This window comes from Piliocolobus tephrosceles, chromosome 11, assembly GCF_002776525.5.
Source record: "Piliocolobus tephrosceles isolate RC106 chromosome 11, ASM277652v3, whole genome shotgun sequence".
Classification (NCBI taxonomy): Eukaryota; Metazoa; Chordata; class Mammalia; order Primates; family Cercopithecidae; genus Piliocolobus; species Piliocolobus tephrosceles.
Genome location: NC_045444.1, coordinates 92,292,339 through 92,311,836, shown reverse-complemented (window position 1 = coordinate 92,311,836; position 19,498 = coordinate 92,292,339).

The window sequence follows — 19,498 nt, the reverse complement described above, 5'->3', positions numbered from 1 at the left end:
TGATGAGTGGTCCCTGCTATGAGCTCCCAAAGGATCCTTTACCTCCCTCATCACAGCAGTTGCTAAGCTGTATATCACTGACTTGTTTATTTCCAACTAGGCTATCAACTCCATCAGGACAAAGACTACATCTGTCTTGTTTATCATTGCATCCTCAGTCCCCAACTCGGTGCCTGGTGCTTAGCAATGCTCAGCACATATTTGTTGGTGGGCTAGCTGAATGTATTGCCCAGTGTTCTTTGGGACCTGGAGCTCATTTGTAGGGATGAGCTGCAGTGACAAATGTTAAAAGCCCCATTTCTGGTCTCTCATTGTTTTTAAATTCCGCTTGTGGCCTCTGATTGTTTTTAAGCTCTGGAGTACTAGCATGAATGGACTTAGTTTGTGTGTTCCAGATGTGCTCAGACCAAGACATGAGCCAATAGGGAGCCACATCAAAAGAGACAGAAGATGGTGCCAGCTGACCCAGGCACCAAAGGCAGGGATGGTGAGGTGTCAGGACAGAGAATGGGGAGCTGCCCATAGTGAGACTGGTTCTGCTCTTACTTAAAAAATGATGCTAACTTAACTGGGTTAGGTCTCATCTGGGGACTACAATAATAGAGTCAGGGAGGTTTGCAGCAAATTCCCAAATCCTTTCAGATAGATATGCTTGAAGTGTGGTCCAGGTTCCCTGGTGGTCTGTAAGGCAGTCTCCCACAGGATGAATACGCATATTAAGCTTTTGTTGCTGGTGTGAATTCATAATTACACATGATGGTCCTCATTTTGTGTCTCAATTAAAGCAGGGTCATTATTCTCCTGGATTCTGCATTTCCACTGGGATGGTAAGGAGGAACTGTGAAGAAGGTGTCTTTTGTCTCACTGAAGAGCACTGTGAGTAGGGAAGTTTGAGCACCACCGCTGTAAGGGTGACTTGGCCAACAGAAGGGAATCTGGGAAGGCATTCGGTGTCTCTCTCTGTTGCCCTGCAGTCATTTTTCATGGGGCTGGCTTCTAGCCTTTAGCTTCCAGCTGCCTGGAGTGCAAATTGCAGGAGGAGAACTGGAATTACCCAGAAAGTCTGTTTTTTTCCAAGACTGCTTCAACACAGCCACCATTAGGTCAGCAGGAAGTCGCTGTTGATGATAGTGGTGATGATGAGGGTAAATGAGAGCTTACGCCTGTCTGAGCAACTTTAGATTAGATTCTCTAATAGCAGAAGTGGCTTTTCCAGAAGTGGCTGAATTACCGTTTCCTTCTCTTTCTGCTCTGGAAAATTCATTCATTCATTCTCTCAGTCATCAATATTTTTTGAACAACTACTATGCTGAGCACAATGCTAGGCTTTAAGAACACTGGTAAAGGAAACAGACTTGGTTCCTGACTTCATGGAGCTTACAGTCTAGTAGGAAAGATACATGTAGATAAGTAGATAAAGATGCAAATAATGCTTAATTATAAATTATGACATGTGCTATAAAGCAAATAAGGTTCTCTCATAAAACGTGGGGTGATGTAATTTAGATTGAGGAATCAGGATCTGTAAGCCTGGTGCTCACAGATAGGCTGAGAGGAGAGGGCAGAGCATTGCAGACCAAAGAACATGTGCACAGGCTCTACCCCTGGAAAAAGCTTCAATAAAGCATTGTAGCTGGTACAAAGTGAGCCAGAGGGAGATGATGAGGAAGGTGATAGTGGTGGGAAGGGCAGAGGTCAGGTGATATAGGCTGTTGAAGGTCTTGTTAAGAATTCTGTGCTCTATTGGGCGGGCACAGTGGCTCATGCCTGTAATCCCAGCACTTTGGGAGGCCGAGATGGGCAGATCACCTGAGTTCAGGAGTTCAAGATCAGCCTGACCAACATAGAGAAACCCCGTCTCTACCAAAAATACAAAATTAGCCGGGCATGGTGGAGCATGCCTGTAATTCCAGCTACTCGGGAGGCTGAGGCAGGAGAATCGCTTGAACACGGGAGGCAGAGGTTGTAGTGAGCCGAGATCGCACCACTGCACTCCAGCCTGGCCAACAAGAACGAAACTCTGACTCAAAAAAAAAAAAAAAAAAAAAAGAATTCTTTTGCTCTATCTCATGCACAATGGGCAGCTGATGAAAAGTTTTAAATGAGAGAATAACAACCTATTTTCAAAAGATTATTTTGGCATCTTTGTGAAAATAAATAAGGAGCAAGAGTCAAAGCAAAGAATAAAAAGGAATGAGGTACTGATACATGCTGCAACATGGATGGACCTTGAAAACATTAGGTGAAAAAGCCAGACACAACACATAAGTGAAAAAACCAGACACAAAAGGCCATATATTGTATGACCCCATTTATAGAAAATGTCCAGAATAGCTTCATTTCTAGAGATGGAGAGCAGAGTAGTGGTTGCCTGGGGCTAGAGGGAGGGAAGAATGGAGAGTATGTTCATCTGTTTTGCATTGCCATTAAGAAATACCTGAGACTGGGTAATTCATAAAGAAAAGAGGCTTAATTGGCTCATAGTTCTACAGGCTGTATAGGAAGCATGGCAGCATCAGCTTCCAGGGAGGCCCAAGGAAACTTACAATCGAGGTGGAAGGCAAAGGGGAAATAGACATGCCTTACATGGCCTGAGCAGGTAGAGGGAAGGTGCTATATACTTTTAAATAACCAGATCTTGCGAGCACTCACTCACTATCACAAGAGCAGCACTGAGAAGATGGTGCTCACCCGTTCATGAAGGACCATCCCCATGACCCAATCACCTCCCACCAGGCCCCACCTCCAACAACTGGGGATTACAATTTGACTTGAGATTTGGGCCCAGACACAGAGCCAAACCATATTAGAGAGTGACTGCTTCAGGGGTATGAGGTTTCCTTTTGGGGTGATGAAAATGTGTCTCTGGAACTAGATACTGGTGATGGTTGCACAATATTATGAATATACTAAATTGCCATTGAATTGAAGACTTTACAGTGGTTAAAATGCTGAATTTTATGTTATGCGTATTTTATTCCCCCATGCCCTCCCCCCTGCCCACCCACCCCCCACACACAACAAAAGCAGAGTGAAAGCTATCAGACTAGTTAGGAATCTATCTCTGTTGTCTTTGTGATAGCTAAATGCTTTGGACATGGTGGTGTAGTGTGTATGGAGAGAAGTGGATAGGTTAGGGATATATTTTGGGAGTTGAACTAAGAGTACAGTGGTGATGGGTTGGTGGTGGGCAGTGGGTAATGGAGAGAGAGGCTTAAAGGATTACTTTCTGATTTGAGCAATTAATTGGGCTGGAGGAGGAAGGTGGGAAGACTGGAGAAGAGCGCATGTGGGGAGTGGTGGAAGGGGGCAGACCCAGAGCTCCTACATGGACATGTTAATTTGGAGATGCCCATGAGACATTTAAGGGAGACATCCATCTGGCCGTGGGCCTGAAAGACTGGTGCTCAGGAAAACAGTGTGGGCTGGAGCTGTGTATTTGGGAGCCATGGTTCCCAAATGGTATTTAAAGTGGTGAGAATCAGTGCAGTCACCTAAGGAGTCTGTGGAAGTGAGAGAGGGGAGGACCTGGACAGAGCCCAAAGAGGCAAAAGTAGAGGGGGATGTGCTAACAAGGAGATTAAGAATCCCAGAACTTTGGGAGGCTGAGGTGGGCAGATCACTTGAGGTCAGGAGTTTGTCACTGGCCTGGCCAACATGGTGAAACGCCATCTCTACTAAAACAAGACAAAACAAAACAACACAGAACAAGCCAGATGTGGTGGCACGTGCCTGTATTCCCAGCTACTCAGGAGGCTGAGGCAGAAGAATCGCTTGAACCTGGGAGGCAGAGGTTGCAGTGAGCAGAGATCGCACCATTGCACTCTAGCCTGGGCAACAGAGCAAGACTCTGTCTCAAAGAAAAAAAAAAAAAAAAAGGAAGCCAGAGAGGATAGTGGCAGGAAAGGCAAGAGAAGAGAGGGAGAGGAGTGCTGAGTGAGGAGGAAGATGACAGCATCTGAACATACTGTGGATTGCTGAGCAGAGACTGATAAGAACAATAGTATTAAAGGACTTGGTATCCACCAGACACTGGACTAAATGGCTTACATGAGTACTCTTAGTGAATCTTCACAAGAATTCTATATCTCCATTTTACAAATGAGGAAACTGAGGCATAGAGGAGTTGAATTTGCCCAAGATCACACAGCTAGTATACAGAGGAGCGAGGTCTCATACCTGATTCTCTCTAACTTGAGGCTGGCTCTACACCTAGTCACTGCTCTGGCAACCTTGACTCTTGGGCCATATGGGCAAGGATGAATGTGCTTTAAACTGAAGCCCTTGGTACATGAGAGCTTAGATTGAGAGATCTCACCTTATTGATGAACAGGCATGAAACAGCTTTGTTTTTCTAATAATTCCTACCAGCTGTGCTCTGTTGGCCTTGAGTCCCTCCCTTCCTCCTGGGGCAACAGGTTCCCTTAGCAACTTCTCAGTTGGATTCCATAATTTTTACTCACTTCTGCTTATTAGATCAGTTTCATTCTGATTATTGGAATTTAATCTCATACATTTTGCAATTTCAACTTCAACCTGAGATTCTATTCCAAGCTCTGCCTCCGTCCCAGCACTGGCTATGTGCATGGGCCTAGTGGCTCGGAGAGGAGGTAGGAGCGTGCTGTGACTTCTCATATTCCCTTCCTTCCTTCCTTCAGCTTTGCCCTCTTTGGTGAGGGCAGGGAGGGGAAAGGCTCTTCCTAGATGGCCTTTTCTTATCTCTTTTCCAGAGGTTATACACTGGGGGAGCTTGTTGATCTTGGATTTTGTATGGAGAAGTGGAAACCCCAACAAGCCCCCAAGGGCCTGTTGTTGGAGCTTGGCCACTTCCGAGATTTGTGAGCCTGGACCACGTATTTCAGATACCCCCTGAGCCTGGACCACGTATTTCAGATACCCCCAGCTGGACTCCTCATGCCACATTTCTGTGATGTCTCCCTAGTTGGGCCCATGCCTCATTTGGTTATCCCACAGCCCCAATCAGGTTAGCCTGCAGCCCCAGTATCCATAGTCCTTGCCCTCACTGCTGGACCCACAGATGCAGTTAAATCCATCATTAGTTTTTCTGGTAACTGGCACCAATCTTCCCTTGGTTATTGCTACCTGGGGTTGGGAAGGTTGGGTGGGTTGGAAAGCCTAAGGGCTAAGAAACCAACCAAACAACCTGTTAGCCTCCCTTTCTTGTAGACACCTCCAAACATGATAGGTGAGTCTCTGAGGGTGTCCACTTCCTTGGCCTTGGGACGGGAACCCTCTCTCTTCTAACACACAGCCTCTGAGCTCCTATGCCTTCTCTTCCATCTGTTCATGACAAAGACCTGCAAACCAGGTTTATGGTTCTATCCCTGAGCTGTGGAGTCTTCTTTGAATCCAGCCCTGGAAAATGTAGAGGGAATTACACTAGGTCTGGTGTCATTTCTGTAACCTGCAAAGGTCGGAGAAGATCCCAGTCATACCAACTTGTTACAGGTGACTATTGCTTTCCGAAAGCTGGCTGCTATAGAGTTTTGGTGATTATTTTGACTTTTAGACCCAAAATACCTATCATGGAGTAGAAAGAGTCTGGGATATGCCCCTTTAGGCTGGCAAAGAGTCAAGGCACCCAGTTCCACTTTTTTTTTTTTTTAACCTCTTTATGTTCTTTTCCTGAGAGACAGGAAGAATGAATGATGTGGCCAACACTCTGGATGTCAAGGGCTGCTGATAGCAGGGAGCAGGGGCCCACCCGGGGCCCCACTTCTGTAGCCACTCTGAGAAAGGTGAATGAATGTAACGTTCCTCTGATACAAATGCTACAGCTATACATCCAAAGTGCCTGCCGCAACATAAGCTTATTTGATCCTGACAAGGACACGGTGAGGGAGGCAAAATGCTTTTACAAGCACCGAAAATTAGAGGGTTTAAGCAATTTATAAAGGGTTGCCCAGGAAGGAAATGGCATTGACTTCTGACTCCACATCTGAGTGTTGGCTGCCTTTCTGAGGAAGTGAAGTGAGAGACAGATGTCAGATCAGCCGGAACAGGAGCAGTGTGGGAGTATGCAAGGGTTGTGGTACATATGTGTGTGCATGTGCTGCTTCCTGTGTGTGCCTTTGTGGTCACTGCAGTAACTAGGCCTCATGGCGGAATCACCAAGTCTTCTGATGTGTCTAATAACTTAGAGGCTATCCCCTAAAACACCAGCAAGGTGGTGAAAAGAAGTAACCAGGAGACAAGTTTAAATTCTGGCTCCATTCTTTACTAGTTTTGTGATGTTGGATAAGTCACTTAACCTCTCTGAGTATCCTCATTGTTGAAATGATACCATCCTCTTAAAGTTTTGTGAGGATTAAATTAGCGACTACATGTAGGTGCTCAATAAATGTTAGCTATTATTATTAACTGTAATAGTAGTAGTAGCATTCCCACGCAAGGTAACATTCTCAATAATCAAACTAGTGTTATTTTGAAAAATTTCTGTTACATCTACTTTGCAGAATTGCTATTGAAGCTACAAAAGATACAAGATAGCATCTGGTCTTTATTTGCAAAGAGAAATTAATGCATGTAAAAGGCTAAGCTATGGGAAAGCCTCCAGTGTAAAATAATATCCTTACAATTTCCTGTATTTGCGGCTCTTCTCCTCGCCCCATTCCCTCATTTAATTTGGGGGACATATTAGGCTCCCCTACTTTTGCAGTCTTGCTAGTAGAAGTCAGGTTTGTGTATACTATGATGAAATGGAAAAGTTGCAATAGGAACTATATGTCAAAATTGTGCCAAGTCTAGCTATACAATCCCAAGGAAGAGATTTATCAAAACCATAGAGAGCTTCAACTGTTTGCTCTCATTTTGGAAATTTTCCAAGAGGTGCCATCTGTGAAGCTGGATATTCAATCAAAGTCTATTGTTCAACCTTGGACACACCCTTTTTTTTCACAGGGGTTTAAAAATCATTTCCAGGGATGATAATAGATCTTTTCATTGCTACGCTCAGAAGGTTTAATGACACCGCTTTATTAAATTATACTTTCTACCACTGTAGTGGATCCCAACACCCATACTCATTTCTGCTATCAGCACCTCAAAATTCTTAGGAGGAAAGACCACAACACATGGTAATCCATTGTTCACCCACCTAGCAATGCACATGGCATCCAGGCCAAGTCAGTCAGAGTTCGTTCCCTAGGCCACAGTGACTGACTCAATGGGAGGCAAATGTCCCAAGCCAGGCCAATGAGAGAAGCAGCTTGGGGGCTTCATTTGTAACTACTGGGAAAAGCAGTCTTTTTCCTGGAGTGGGTAAAGTGGTGGACTGTAAGCTCGTAATCCTAGAGTTGCTGGTTGCTTGATGAGGCAGTTTGCCTGAGAACAAAGTAAACTCAGAGGAAAGCAGTCCCAGGAAAGAGAGATTCCTGAGGACATGGTGGGAGCATTTGGATCCAGCCACGCTAGAGGAGACTGCATACCACTTTAGACATCCACTGCCTCCCCACTTCCAACCATCCTGTGTGTGTGGAGGTTCTGAGCTATCAGACTCACCACATTAATTTTTTAAACAGCTTTGGTGAAATATAATTCACATTCATACAGCTAATCTCTCTGAAGTGTACAATTCAATGGTTTTCAATATATGCACAGAATTTTGCAAGTCACTGTTATCTAATTTTAGAATACTTTCATCACCCCCAACAAACATTATTCCCATTAGAAGTCACTCCTCATTCCTTCATAGCCCGCCCCCAGATCCAGGCACCACTAATCTACTTTATGTCCCTATAGATTTGCTTGTCTTGGCCATTTCATAGAAAGGAAATCATATAATATGTGGCCTTTGGGACTGGCTCCTTTGACTTAGTATATATTCTAGGTTTATCCATGTTGTGGTATGTATCAGAACTTCACTCCTTTTTACTACCTTAATATAATATTCCATTGTATGGATATACCACATTTTATTCATCCATTTATCAGCTGATGAATGGACAATGCTGTTATGAATATTTGTATACAAATTTTTGTGCGGCCATGTTTTTATTTCTCTTGGCTATATACCTAGGGGAGAGATTGCTGGGCTGTATGGTAACTCTGTGTTTGACTTTGTGAAGAATTGCCAAACTGTTTTCCAAAGTGGCTGCATTATTTTACATTCCCACCAACAATGCACTGAGGGTTCCAGTTTCTCCACATTCTTGCCCAGTACCTCCTATTTTTTTTTTTTTTTTTTTGCCTTTTTTATTGTAGGCATCCTAGTGAGTGTGAAGTGGCATTTCATTGTGGCTTTGATTTGCATTTCGCTATTGATGAATGATTCTGAGCACATTTTTATGTGCTTATTAATCATTTGTGTATCTTCCTTGGGGAGCTTTCTATTCAGATCCTTTGCCTATTTTTAAAGTGAGTTTTAAAGAATCGAGTTGTGTTTTCCCCTGTGCTATTTTTTGGGTACAAGTCTTTTATCACATGTATAATTTGAAAATATTTCTCCCATTCTGCAGATTGTCTTCTTACTGTCTTGATGATATCATTTATAGCACAAATATTCTTAATTTGGATGAATTCCAGTGTGCATATTTTTTCTTTTGTTGCTGTGCTTTTGAGGTGATATCTGAAAAACTATTGCTCAGTCCAAGGGTATGAAGATTTACTCCTGTGTTTTCTTTCTTTTTTTTTTTTTTTATTATTATTATACTTTAAGTTCTAGGGTACATGTGCATAACGTGCAGGTTTGTTACATATGTATACTTGTGCCATGTTGGTGTGCTGCACCCATCAACTCGTCAGCACCCATCAATTCATCATTTATATCAGGTATAACTCCCCAATGCAATCCCTCCCCCCTCCCCCCTCCCCCCTCCCCATGATAGGCCCCTGTGTTTTCTTCCAAGAGTTTTATAGTTTTAAGTCTTCATTTAGATCTATGATCCATTTTTGAGTTAGTTTTTATGTGCGGTGTGTGCTATGGTTTGGATATTTGACTTCTCCATATCTCATGTTGAAATCTGATTCTCAAGGTTGGAGGTAGGGCTTAATTGGAGGTGTTTGGGTCGTGGGGGCAAATCTTTCATGAATGACTTGGAGTCACCTTCGAGTAATGAGTTATTGCTTCCTTATTTCCTGTGAGAACTCATTGTTTAAGAGTCTGTCACCTCTCTCCTCTTTCCCTTGCCTCTGCTCTGGCCATGCAATTTCTACATGCTGTCTCCCCTTTGCCTTCTGCTGTCAGTGGAAGCAGCCTGAGGCTCTCACCAGAAGCAGATGTCGGTGCTATGTTTCTTGTACAGTCTGCAGAACTGTGAGCCAAATAAGCCTCTTATCTTTATAAATTCCCCAGCCTGAGGTATTCCTTTAGAGCAACACAAATGGACCAAGACAGCCTGAGAAAGGGGGCCAAACTCATTCTTTTGTATGTGGATGTCCTTAGTACCATTTGTTGTTGAAAAGACTGTTCTATCCCCATTTTATTGTCTTGGTACCCTTGTTGAAAATTAATTGACCATAAAGTAAGGTTTATTTCTCAACTTTCAATTCTATTCCATTGATTTGTATGTCCTTGTGCCAGTATTGTATTCTTGATTGCTATAGCTTTACAGTAAGTTTGAAATTTGAAGTGTGAGTCCTCCAAATTTATTCTTCTTTTTCAAGATTGTTTTGGCTATTATGTCTCTTGTACTTCCATATGAATTTTAGAGTCAACTTGTCAGTTGCTCTCAGTCCCCCCAAGAAAGTCAGCTGAAATTTTGCTAGGGATTGCATTGTGTCTATAGATTAATTAGGGAGTATTGCCATTTTAACACTATTAAGTCTTTCGATCTATAAACATGAGCTGTCTTTCCATTTGTTTACATCTTTACTTTCTTTCAGCAATGTTTTGTAGTTTTCAGTGTATAAATCTTGTCCTTTTTATTCCTAAGTATTTCCTTTTTTTTTTTTTTGAGATGGAGTTTTGCTCTTGTTGCCCAGGCCGGAGTACAATGGTGCGATCTCGGCTCACAGCAACCTCCGTCTCCCAGGTTCAAGCGATTCTCCTGTCTCATCTTCCCTAGTAGCTGGGATTACAGGCATGTGCCAACACGCCCGGCTAATTTTGTAGTTTTAGAAGAGATGGGGTTTCTCCATGTTGGTCAGGCTGGTCTTGAACTCCCGACCTCAGGTGATCCGCCCGCCTCGGCCACCCAAAGTGCTGGGATTACAGGCATGAGCCACCGCGCCCGGCACTATTTCAATTTTTTGATGCTAATGTAAATGAAATTGTTTTCTTAATTCTATTTTTGGATTGTTCGTTGCTACTGTATAGAACTACAACTGATATTTATATATTAACCTTATGTCCTACAACTTTGCTGAACTCCTTTATTAGTCTCATTTTTTTGTGTGTGAATTATTTAGTTTTTTTCTAAATAAGAGCTCATGTCATCTGTGGATGGAGGCAGTTTTACTTCTTCCTTTCCAATCCAGTTGCCTTTTATTTCTTATTCTTGCCTCATTGCTCTGGCTACTCCAGTATAATATTGAATAGTAATGGTAAGAGTGGACAACCTTGTCTTGTTCTTAGTTTCAAAGGGAAAGTAATCAATCTTTTATCATTAAATATGATGTTAGTTTGCTTTTTCATAGATGCGCTTTATTCTATTGCTTGTTTGCTGAGTGTTTTATCATTAAATAATCTTGAATTAACACTACATCAATTAGGCTTTGGTACAACAACAGTGAATTATAGATAAAAGGACTATAAGGCTAAGACTCTATTTACTAGGCAGTATTTAGAGAAACCCAAAGATAATAGGGGGACAGAATCAAAGACACGAAAGGAAATTTATCCTTTGACACCTGCAGTTATAGCAAACAGTAAACACAGCCTTACTCCTACTATAAACGAAAACCTCACACTAAAGTCCTGTTTAGTGCTCAGTTCCTTTTACCCAGTATGTCATGTCTGGCTTTCAACAAAAAAAATTATAAAGCATGCGAAAAGACAAAAACACAGTCTGAAAAGAAAAATTTAAGCATCAGAACCAAACCCAGGTATGGTAGATATTTTGAATTTATGAGACTGGGTATTAAAATAACTCATTCATATGCCAATAGCTCTCATGGAAAAGGTGGACAATATACAAGGGATAAAAACCCTAAGAATAAACCAAAAGAAAATGCTAGAAAGAAAAAAAAAACATAAAAAAAATGATGCCTGTTATGGTTTGGCTCTGTGTCTTCACCCAAATCTCATCTTATAGTTCCCATAATTCCCATATGTTGTGGGAGGGACCTGGTGGGAGATAATTGAATCATGGGTTCAGGTCTTTTCTTTCCTATGCTGTTCTCTTGATGGTGAAGAAGTCTCATGACATCTGATGGCTTTAAAAATGAGAGTTTGCCTGCAGAAGCTCTCTTTTTGCCTGCCGCCATCCACGTGAGATGTGACTTGCTCCTCCTTGCCTTCCACCATGATTGAGAAACCTCCCCAACCACATGGAACTGTGAGTCCAATTAAACCTCTTTCTTTTGTAAGTTGCCCAGTCTTGGGTATGTCTCTATCAGCTGTGTGAAAACAGACTAATACAATGCTTTTGGTGCATTCATCAGTAGACTGGACATGGCTGAGAAAAGAATCAGTGAGCTAGAAGACATGTCAATAGAAACTTTCCAAACTGAGAAAGCAAAGATAAAAATGAATGAAAATATTAGAATAGAATAGATAAGAACTATGTGGCACAATTACATAAGGTATAACATACCATTAATTTATAATTATTTTTACATTTGTAAGGTTGGTAGTGATGCATCTTTTTAAATCCTGATTTTAGTAATTATAATCTTCTCCCGTTTTCTTGGTATCTAAAGGTTTGTCAATTGTATTGCCCTTTCAAATAACCGATATTTAGTTTTGTTGATATTTTTCTTTTCTCTATTTCATCTATTTCTGCTCTATTCTTTATCATTTTCTGACTTCTGCTTGCTTTGGGTTTAGTTTTCTCTTCCTTTCCAGTTATTTAATGTGAAAGACTAGGTTATTGATTTGAGATCTGCCCTCTTTTTTAACACAGGTATTCATAGCTATAAGCTCATCTCTAAGCACTGCTATAGATGCATCCCCTGTTTTGGAATGTTGTGTTTTAATTTTCATTCATTTCAAAGTGTTTCCTTATTTCTCTCATGATTTATTTTTTGAGCCATCAATTAATTAAGAGTGTGTATTTAACTTCCAACTATTCTTAAATTTTCCAAATTTTTTATTGTTTCTAATTTAATTCCACTGTGGCTGGAAAACAATTTGTTTAATTTCAACCCCCTTAAATTCATTGAGGTTTGATTTATGGCCTAGTATATGGTCTATCCTGGCGAATATTCCATGTGTGCTAGAGAAGGACACGTATTCTTCTGTTGTTGGGTGGTATATTCTTTAGATGTCTTCTATATGCTTATCAGTTTTCTCTCTAGTTCTTGTATCTGTTATTGAAATTAAGGTATTGAAGTCTTCAACTATTATTGAATTATCTTTCTTCCTTCAATTCTGTTAATGTTTGCTTCATGCATTTTGGGTTTCTATTATTAGTTGCATATAGGCTTATCATTATTATATTTTTCTGATGGGTTAATCATTTTTAACATTATGAAATGTCTTTTTAATCCCCAGTGACATTATTTATTTTAATGTCTGTTTTGTCTAATATGAATACAGCCACTTCATTTCTTTTATGATTGCTGTTTGGATGGTATATTTATTTTCATTTTTTTTTTTTTACTTTCAACATTTGTATATTTGAATCTAGCATATATTTTTTGTTGACATAGTATATTTGGGTTTTGTTTTCTTATTCAGTCTGCAATCTCTGCCTTTTGATTGGATTGTATAATCCATTCATATTTAGTGTTTCTATTGTGTGGCTGGATTTATGTCTGCCAGTTTACTTCTTATTTTCATATGCCTCCTTTCTTTTGTTCTTCTGTTACTCCTTTGCTGTTACCTTCTTTTTCATTAAGTGAATATTTTCTTGCAGAAAATTTGAAGGCCCTTAATGATTTTTAAACTACATATTTTTTGAACTATTTTCTTAGTGGTCGCTCTAGGGTTTGAAAATACACCTTTTACTTATCCTTTCATAATTTTCAGAACTTAAATGGTATTTACCTGGGGAGAGGGTCTGCCACACTCCTCACATTGCCATTCCATAGTTAGTACCTACCATATCTAATTTTTTAACCTGTTTCATGCAGCCACATCCAATTTTTGAACATCTTGGAAATAGTTTGAACTAATTTCTGTCTAGAGAAAATACCAGAAAATACAAGTCAATTACTCTTCTACACAGCAGAGTTGCTCTTTATCTCCTGCCAGCCACTTCAAACAAAAAATGTAGAACCGCAGCCAAAATGACATGGTGATGGATTGATCTGATGACTCCTTTATGGTCACAGCTCTCCAATGTTACCTGTTCTTACATTCCAAGGCACACTCATTTAGCTCTGCTTTGATCTTTGAAATGTATTTTAAAGAGCGTTCTGTGCCTACTCCTAGCTCTGTGAGTGTTGAGAGGGCCTTTGTCCAATTGCATTAAAGTTCAGATCTATGACAAAATTCACATGCAGGGAACAATTAGTGCATAATTGAGGACAAAAGCAGGCGGCAGTGTGTTGAAGTGCAGTGGAAATTCAGATAAGGGGGATGTTACTTTAGGTTGCAGGAGCTGGCTGAGGCTCCAGAGAGACTCAAGCAAAGCCCTAAAGGATTAGATCAGCAGTGGAAGGAGTAGGGGAGGGATAAGCTCTGCACCTGTAGGACCCCAGCGTTCTTTCTTCTTCCCTGGAGAGATTAGTTTCCAATTAACATCCATTGTTGACTTGATTGAAGATAAAGGAACACATTTCTTTATTTTTATTTTTATTTTTGAGATGGAGTCTCGCTCTGTTGCCCAGGTTGGAGTGCAGTGGTGCGATCTCGGCTCACTGCAAGCTCCGCCTCCCAGGTTCACACCATTCTCCTGCCTCAGCCTCCCAAGTAGCTGGGACTACAGGTGCCTGCCACCACACCCGGCTAATTTTGTTTTTGTATTTTTAGTAGAGATGGGGTTTCACCGTGTTAGCCAGGATGGTCTTGATCTCCTGATCTGCCTGCCTCAGCCTCCCAAAGTGCTGGGATTGGAGGCTTGAGCCACCATGCCTGGCCTAAGGAACACATTTCTAAACTTTTCTGGTGGCTAGGTCATCCTTCAAAGGCAGTGGCTTAGGTAAAGTGTAATCTGCAGACCAGCAACGCCAGCATCACTTTGTTGTTAGAAATGCCAAGTTCTTGTTAAACATGTAAATGCTCAGACCTTATTTCAGATATACTAAATCAGAACCTTTTGGGGTGGGCCTGAGAATGTGTATTTTACCAAGTTCACAGGTGGTTCTCAAGCATGCTAAAGATCAAGAACACTGTTCTCAAGTGTTTTACCTGCCCATGCTTTGCACCCAGTCCATATTTGGAGTGAAAGAGCTGAGACCTGCATCTAGAGGTCCTTAAGTATGGACCAAGGCTGGGCAGGTACTGATATCCAATTAGCAGATCATGTAAATGGAAAACTGCATGACTGCACCCAGGCCAGCAGACTAGTTAAATAAGTAAATAGAAGGATGTCTGGCTCTCATCTCCCACAACTGCGTCATATTTTTCAATCCAGGCACCAGGCAGCAGACGCAGCAGGGGTGGGGTGGCTCCCTGGCATGAGGCAGTTCTGGCTATCTGGGGAGAAGGAGCAGCCGTTTAAAATGCCCTCATGAAAATAACTCGCCATCAGCAAGGTTATTACTCAGCGCTCATTCCCCTGACAGGAAGGCAGAACCATAACCAAGACTCCCAGTCATCCTGTCAACCTAATTTCATACTCCCTCCCCTATTCTTTTGTTAACACTAGTTTGGGGAGAATTTTCCTGATTCATTGAACCTCCAAGCCCACAAATCATGAGTCTTTCTATGCTCCCACTCCGGATAGGGTGTGGAGAGCATGATGAGAACCACTTGCATATTCTCAAACAAATATTGGTTTCTCAACAGCCTCTTTTAACACAATAATGCTACGAGGGGCTTAGAGGGGAGGGTCTCCAGGGGAGGTCAGGGTTCCTTTGAGAAAGGCCTGTCCAGATGGATGGGCTGGGCTTTCTAAAGCCCAGCAGTTTGGTTTCCAGTGGTGGTTGGATTCAGCTGCCAAAAACCCAAATTAGGAAAGTTTTGTTGACGACCCATAAGAGGACACTCTGAAAGATGGATTGAAGGTTATTGCCAACCCTGGACAATAAATAGACGTCTATACAACCCAGAGAAAAAGCATGTGCAAATATATATGTGTAAATATATATATATATATGCTGTGTTTTACCAAAACAAATGTGTTTCTCACAGTCTTTGCAATGGAAAAAATGATCAAAACCAGCTGCTCTGTGGAGTTCTTCATTGAAAGGAAGAGAGAGGTGGAGTTGGCAGTTAAGAGGGATCTGCAGACACACTTCAGCATCAAGCTGACTTATCACTTCTCTGGCAATGGTTAACATGCCTGGTCCAGCCACCCGTCATGTGGATGTGATGTGCCTCTGAGCAGTTCTGAAGATGACAGGTATTTACTTCACCCCCAAATCTGAGAGGCAAAGGGTCACATCACAGGGGAAGCTGGTTTGCTTCTGAGCCAGTTCATTTGCATTTCTCATTAATCCAGGCTAGACCCTTTTCCAAGTCTCCACCATAATCTATTCACAACAGTTCAAACATTTGACTTTGTTTTGGTTGAGTTTACTCTAATGTGGTTTCTGCATAGCTCTCTCTTTTATGGTAATCAAATGTTCTGCCAACATTTCTCCTGCTATGTGCACCAGCTAAGGAAACCAGATGCTTTGGGTTGGTCTTTTCAATGTATCAGAGTGTTGTTTTTGTTTAGTATTTCAGAGGTTTGGCTAAAGAGCACTGTTTTATAAATCTGACCCCTGATGCACCCCATTTCCCAACCTACTAATAGTTTTGGCTACTGCTCCCATCTTGATTTGAAACTGCTCCCCATCTCTATACAGATTATCATGTGGGAAGACAAGCTCATTTAATTCGTCTTGTTTGATTTGCTTAATTTTCTTGTTGAACACTTATTCCATTCTGCAGTTTAAAGTGGGTAGATAGAGAAGCTGACCAGCTGACCCAGAACCACGCCCTCTATTTTATCTCAACCAATCACAGGCCTGGGTGGGACTGCTCTTTGATATGTGGGGATTTTTCCCTCCTCACACTATCAGTGTGGGAAGGAAGCAGGCCAGTTCTCGTGGGAGTGTTGGCTTATAATGCAGACTGAAAGTGTTTCAGAAAAGTAACTTGGCATTGAATCAAACTAATAAGTGAAACTGTTTGTCTGTATGGATTGAAGAAAGACTTTCTAGGGCCTCAAGACTATGTGGGAAAGAGAAGAGAAGAGGGCTAAGGTGACTCTGTTAGAGGAAGCTGTGTAAAATATGGGGGTTGAAGTCAACATAGTAGAAGGATCCCTTACAAATGGGGTGATATAAAAGGAAACAATCTGGGAACTTTAGCCCTCTCTGACCCTGGTTCTATCCTGTTTCCTCTTGGTTGGTGGCTATGATTCTCTGCTTGGCTTTATGTCTGCTTGACTTCTTACAGAAAATAGGAGGGAAAACTAAAAAAATCAATGACCTAATTCAGGAGTCAAAGAAAACCAAAGAGAATCAAGTGGTCTCCAAAGACTGGGCTTGGATACCTGAAATAATATATAGAGAAGCAGCATTCGAGATTACATATGGTGGTTAATAATGACTGAGCCACCAAAAAAGCAGAGGGAAAAGGGCTAGATATATGCTAAACAAAATCAGGGGGTGAGGGGTTCTCCCTCCAAGGACTTTTAATGTTTGCTCTGAGACCTGGAATTTGAGGTTCTAAAAGACACAGGGTGAGGAAAGCATAAAAGGGAACAAAGTTCAAAAAAAAAAAAAAAATAGAGGTCAACAGTTAATGGGTTAAAGTTAGTTTAAGGCGATGAGTCTAAAATCCAGAGAAGCAGCACCAGACATTGGTTTTTCAAGAACAATAGCTACCACCACACACATACAAACTCAAATACAAATTTGAAATCCCTAGGGAAGAATGTTCAACCCAGAGTCTTGGCATTTATTCCAGATGTTCAAAAGACTACACTTTCCCACTACTAGTTTGTGCCTTTGTGAAGTTTACTAACAAGGGGTGGTCCATTTGAAATGGCCCCATACCACCACAGTAAGGAGTACATACTTGTTAAATTTCAATTATGTGCCAGAACAATGTGGGGAAGCTGGGAGAAGAGAAGAGTGGTAGGGACAAAATCCTTGTCCTCTAGAAATGGGCTAAAAAGGAGATAAGGCAAGGAGGTGGGCATTTTTGGCAGAACAGCAAGCAAAGGTTGAGAATAAAAATGAGCAAATTCATGAAAAATGTTTCCATGTTTTAGCCCAAGCAGGACAATATATCTCAACTACAGGCTTTACTTCTACAAATTATTGACTGCGTCTGGATCTTGTTATAATTTTCAAACATGCTTTTGAAAATCTAGGCACATGTGAATTAGTCAGGGTTCCCTAGAGGGACAGAACTAATAGGATATATATATATATAAAGGGGAGTTCATTAAGTAGTATTAACCCACATGATCACAAGGTTCCACAATAGCCTGTCTGCAAGCTGAGGAGCAAGGAAGCCAGTCCAAGTCTCAAAGCTGAAGAACTTGGAGTCCGATGTTCAAGGACAGGAAGCATCCAGCACGGGAGAAAGATGTAGGCTGGGAGGCTAGGCCAGTCTAGCTTTTTCATGTTTTACTGCCTGCCTGCTTTATATCCTGGCCATGCTGGCAGCTGATTAGATTGTGCCCACCCAGATTAAGGGTAGGTCTGCCTTTCTTAGCCCACTGACTCAAATAGTAATTTCCTCTGGCAACACCCTCACAGACATACCCAGAATCAGTACTTTGCATCCTTCAATCCAATCAAGTTGACAGTATTAACCATCACAACATGTATTTTACTCATGGGCTGTAATGAATTTAGCAAAGGGAAAACTATCTTGCTTGAGATTTTTTTTTTTTTTTTTAATGAAACACATTCTCACTGTCACCCAGGCTGGAGTGTGGTGGTGTGATCTCTACTCACTGTAGCCTCTGCCTCCCAGGTTTAGGTGATTCTCCTGCCTCAGCCTCCTGAGTAGCTGGGATTACAGGCACCCACCACCATGTTTGACTAATTTTTGTATTTTTAGTAGAGATGAGGTTCACCATGTTGGTCAGGCTTGTCTTCAACTCCTGACCTCAAGTGATCTACCTGCCTCGGCCTCCCAAAGTGCTGAAATTACAAACCTGAGCCATCATGCCCAGCCAGATGATTAATTTTCATAGCAGCCACATCAATAAGATCCAGATTAATGAGTTTTCCAACAATTATATAGGTAGTTAGAGTTGGATATACAGCATGATTGAATGGATTGAAGATCTTAATTTGCCATTCTCAGAGTTTTTCAGAGGTTGGCTCAACGAGAAGACATAGATAAACTGGATTTCAACTATTGTGTCATTAAATGTTGTTATTCCTTTTCTTTTTCATTTTCTAGCATTCTGCTATTGATTCTCCTCTACTGTTCATTTTAAAGACGTGCACACTAGCTTGTACATATATGCAAATGGTGGAAGGGCATCACCAGAAGCGGAGATTTTTGCAAGAGGTGGAGGGGGTCAAAGTGATGTTCCCAGAAGGGGAATGTAGATGACTTGCAGGGAGTGATGGATTCCTGGAAATGCAGATGTTTGTAAGGAAATGATTTCAAGAGCCTAGTCAGGGTGTGATATCAGACAATGCTGAGATTTTGAAGTAGGCTGAATGGTGGTTTTGAAGTTCAAATCCTAGGGAGCTGAGTGTCTTAGAATGCTGACAGAACTGCCAACAAGTTCAGAGAAGGAGGTTAGCTTTTTCTTTGCTTGCCTGTGTACGATGGCTGGACATTTATACAGAGGTGTTGTAGTAGAATAATTGGAAAAATGGTCCCAGTTATTTCCCTCTCTGAATCCATATTTCCTAAAATATGATTTTGCATCTCCTTCCATCAAGAGGAGTGCATTCTTTCCAAACCCTTGAATCTGGGCTGGTTATGCACCTTGCTTTTGTCAATTGGAGTTATGTGGTGGAAGTAACAGTGTTACAGTTCTGAGCCTTGCACAAGTGTGTTTACTCTCTTGTAAACCTGTCATCACCATATGAGCAAGTCCAGGTGAGCCTGCTAGAGGGTGAGAAACCAGGTGAGCAGAGCCAGGTCATCCCAGTTGTCCCCTCTGAGGCCATCTGAGATCCCCCAGTTCTTATCCACCTACCACGTGACATGGATGTGTGAACACACTCAGCTGAGATCAGTCAATTTAGGCCCAGATCACAAAACCATCCAGAGTATTCATATACTCGTGAGCAATAAAAATCAGTGACTGTTGGCCAGGTGCGGTGCTCATGCCTGTAATCCCAGCACTCTGGGAGGCCAAGG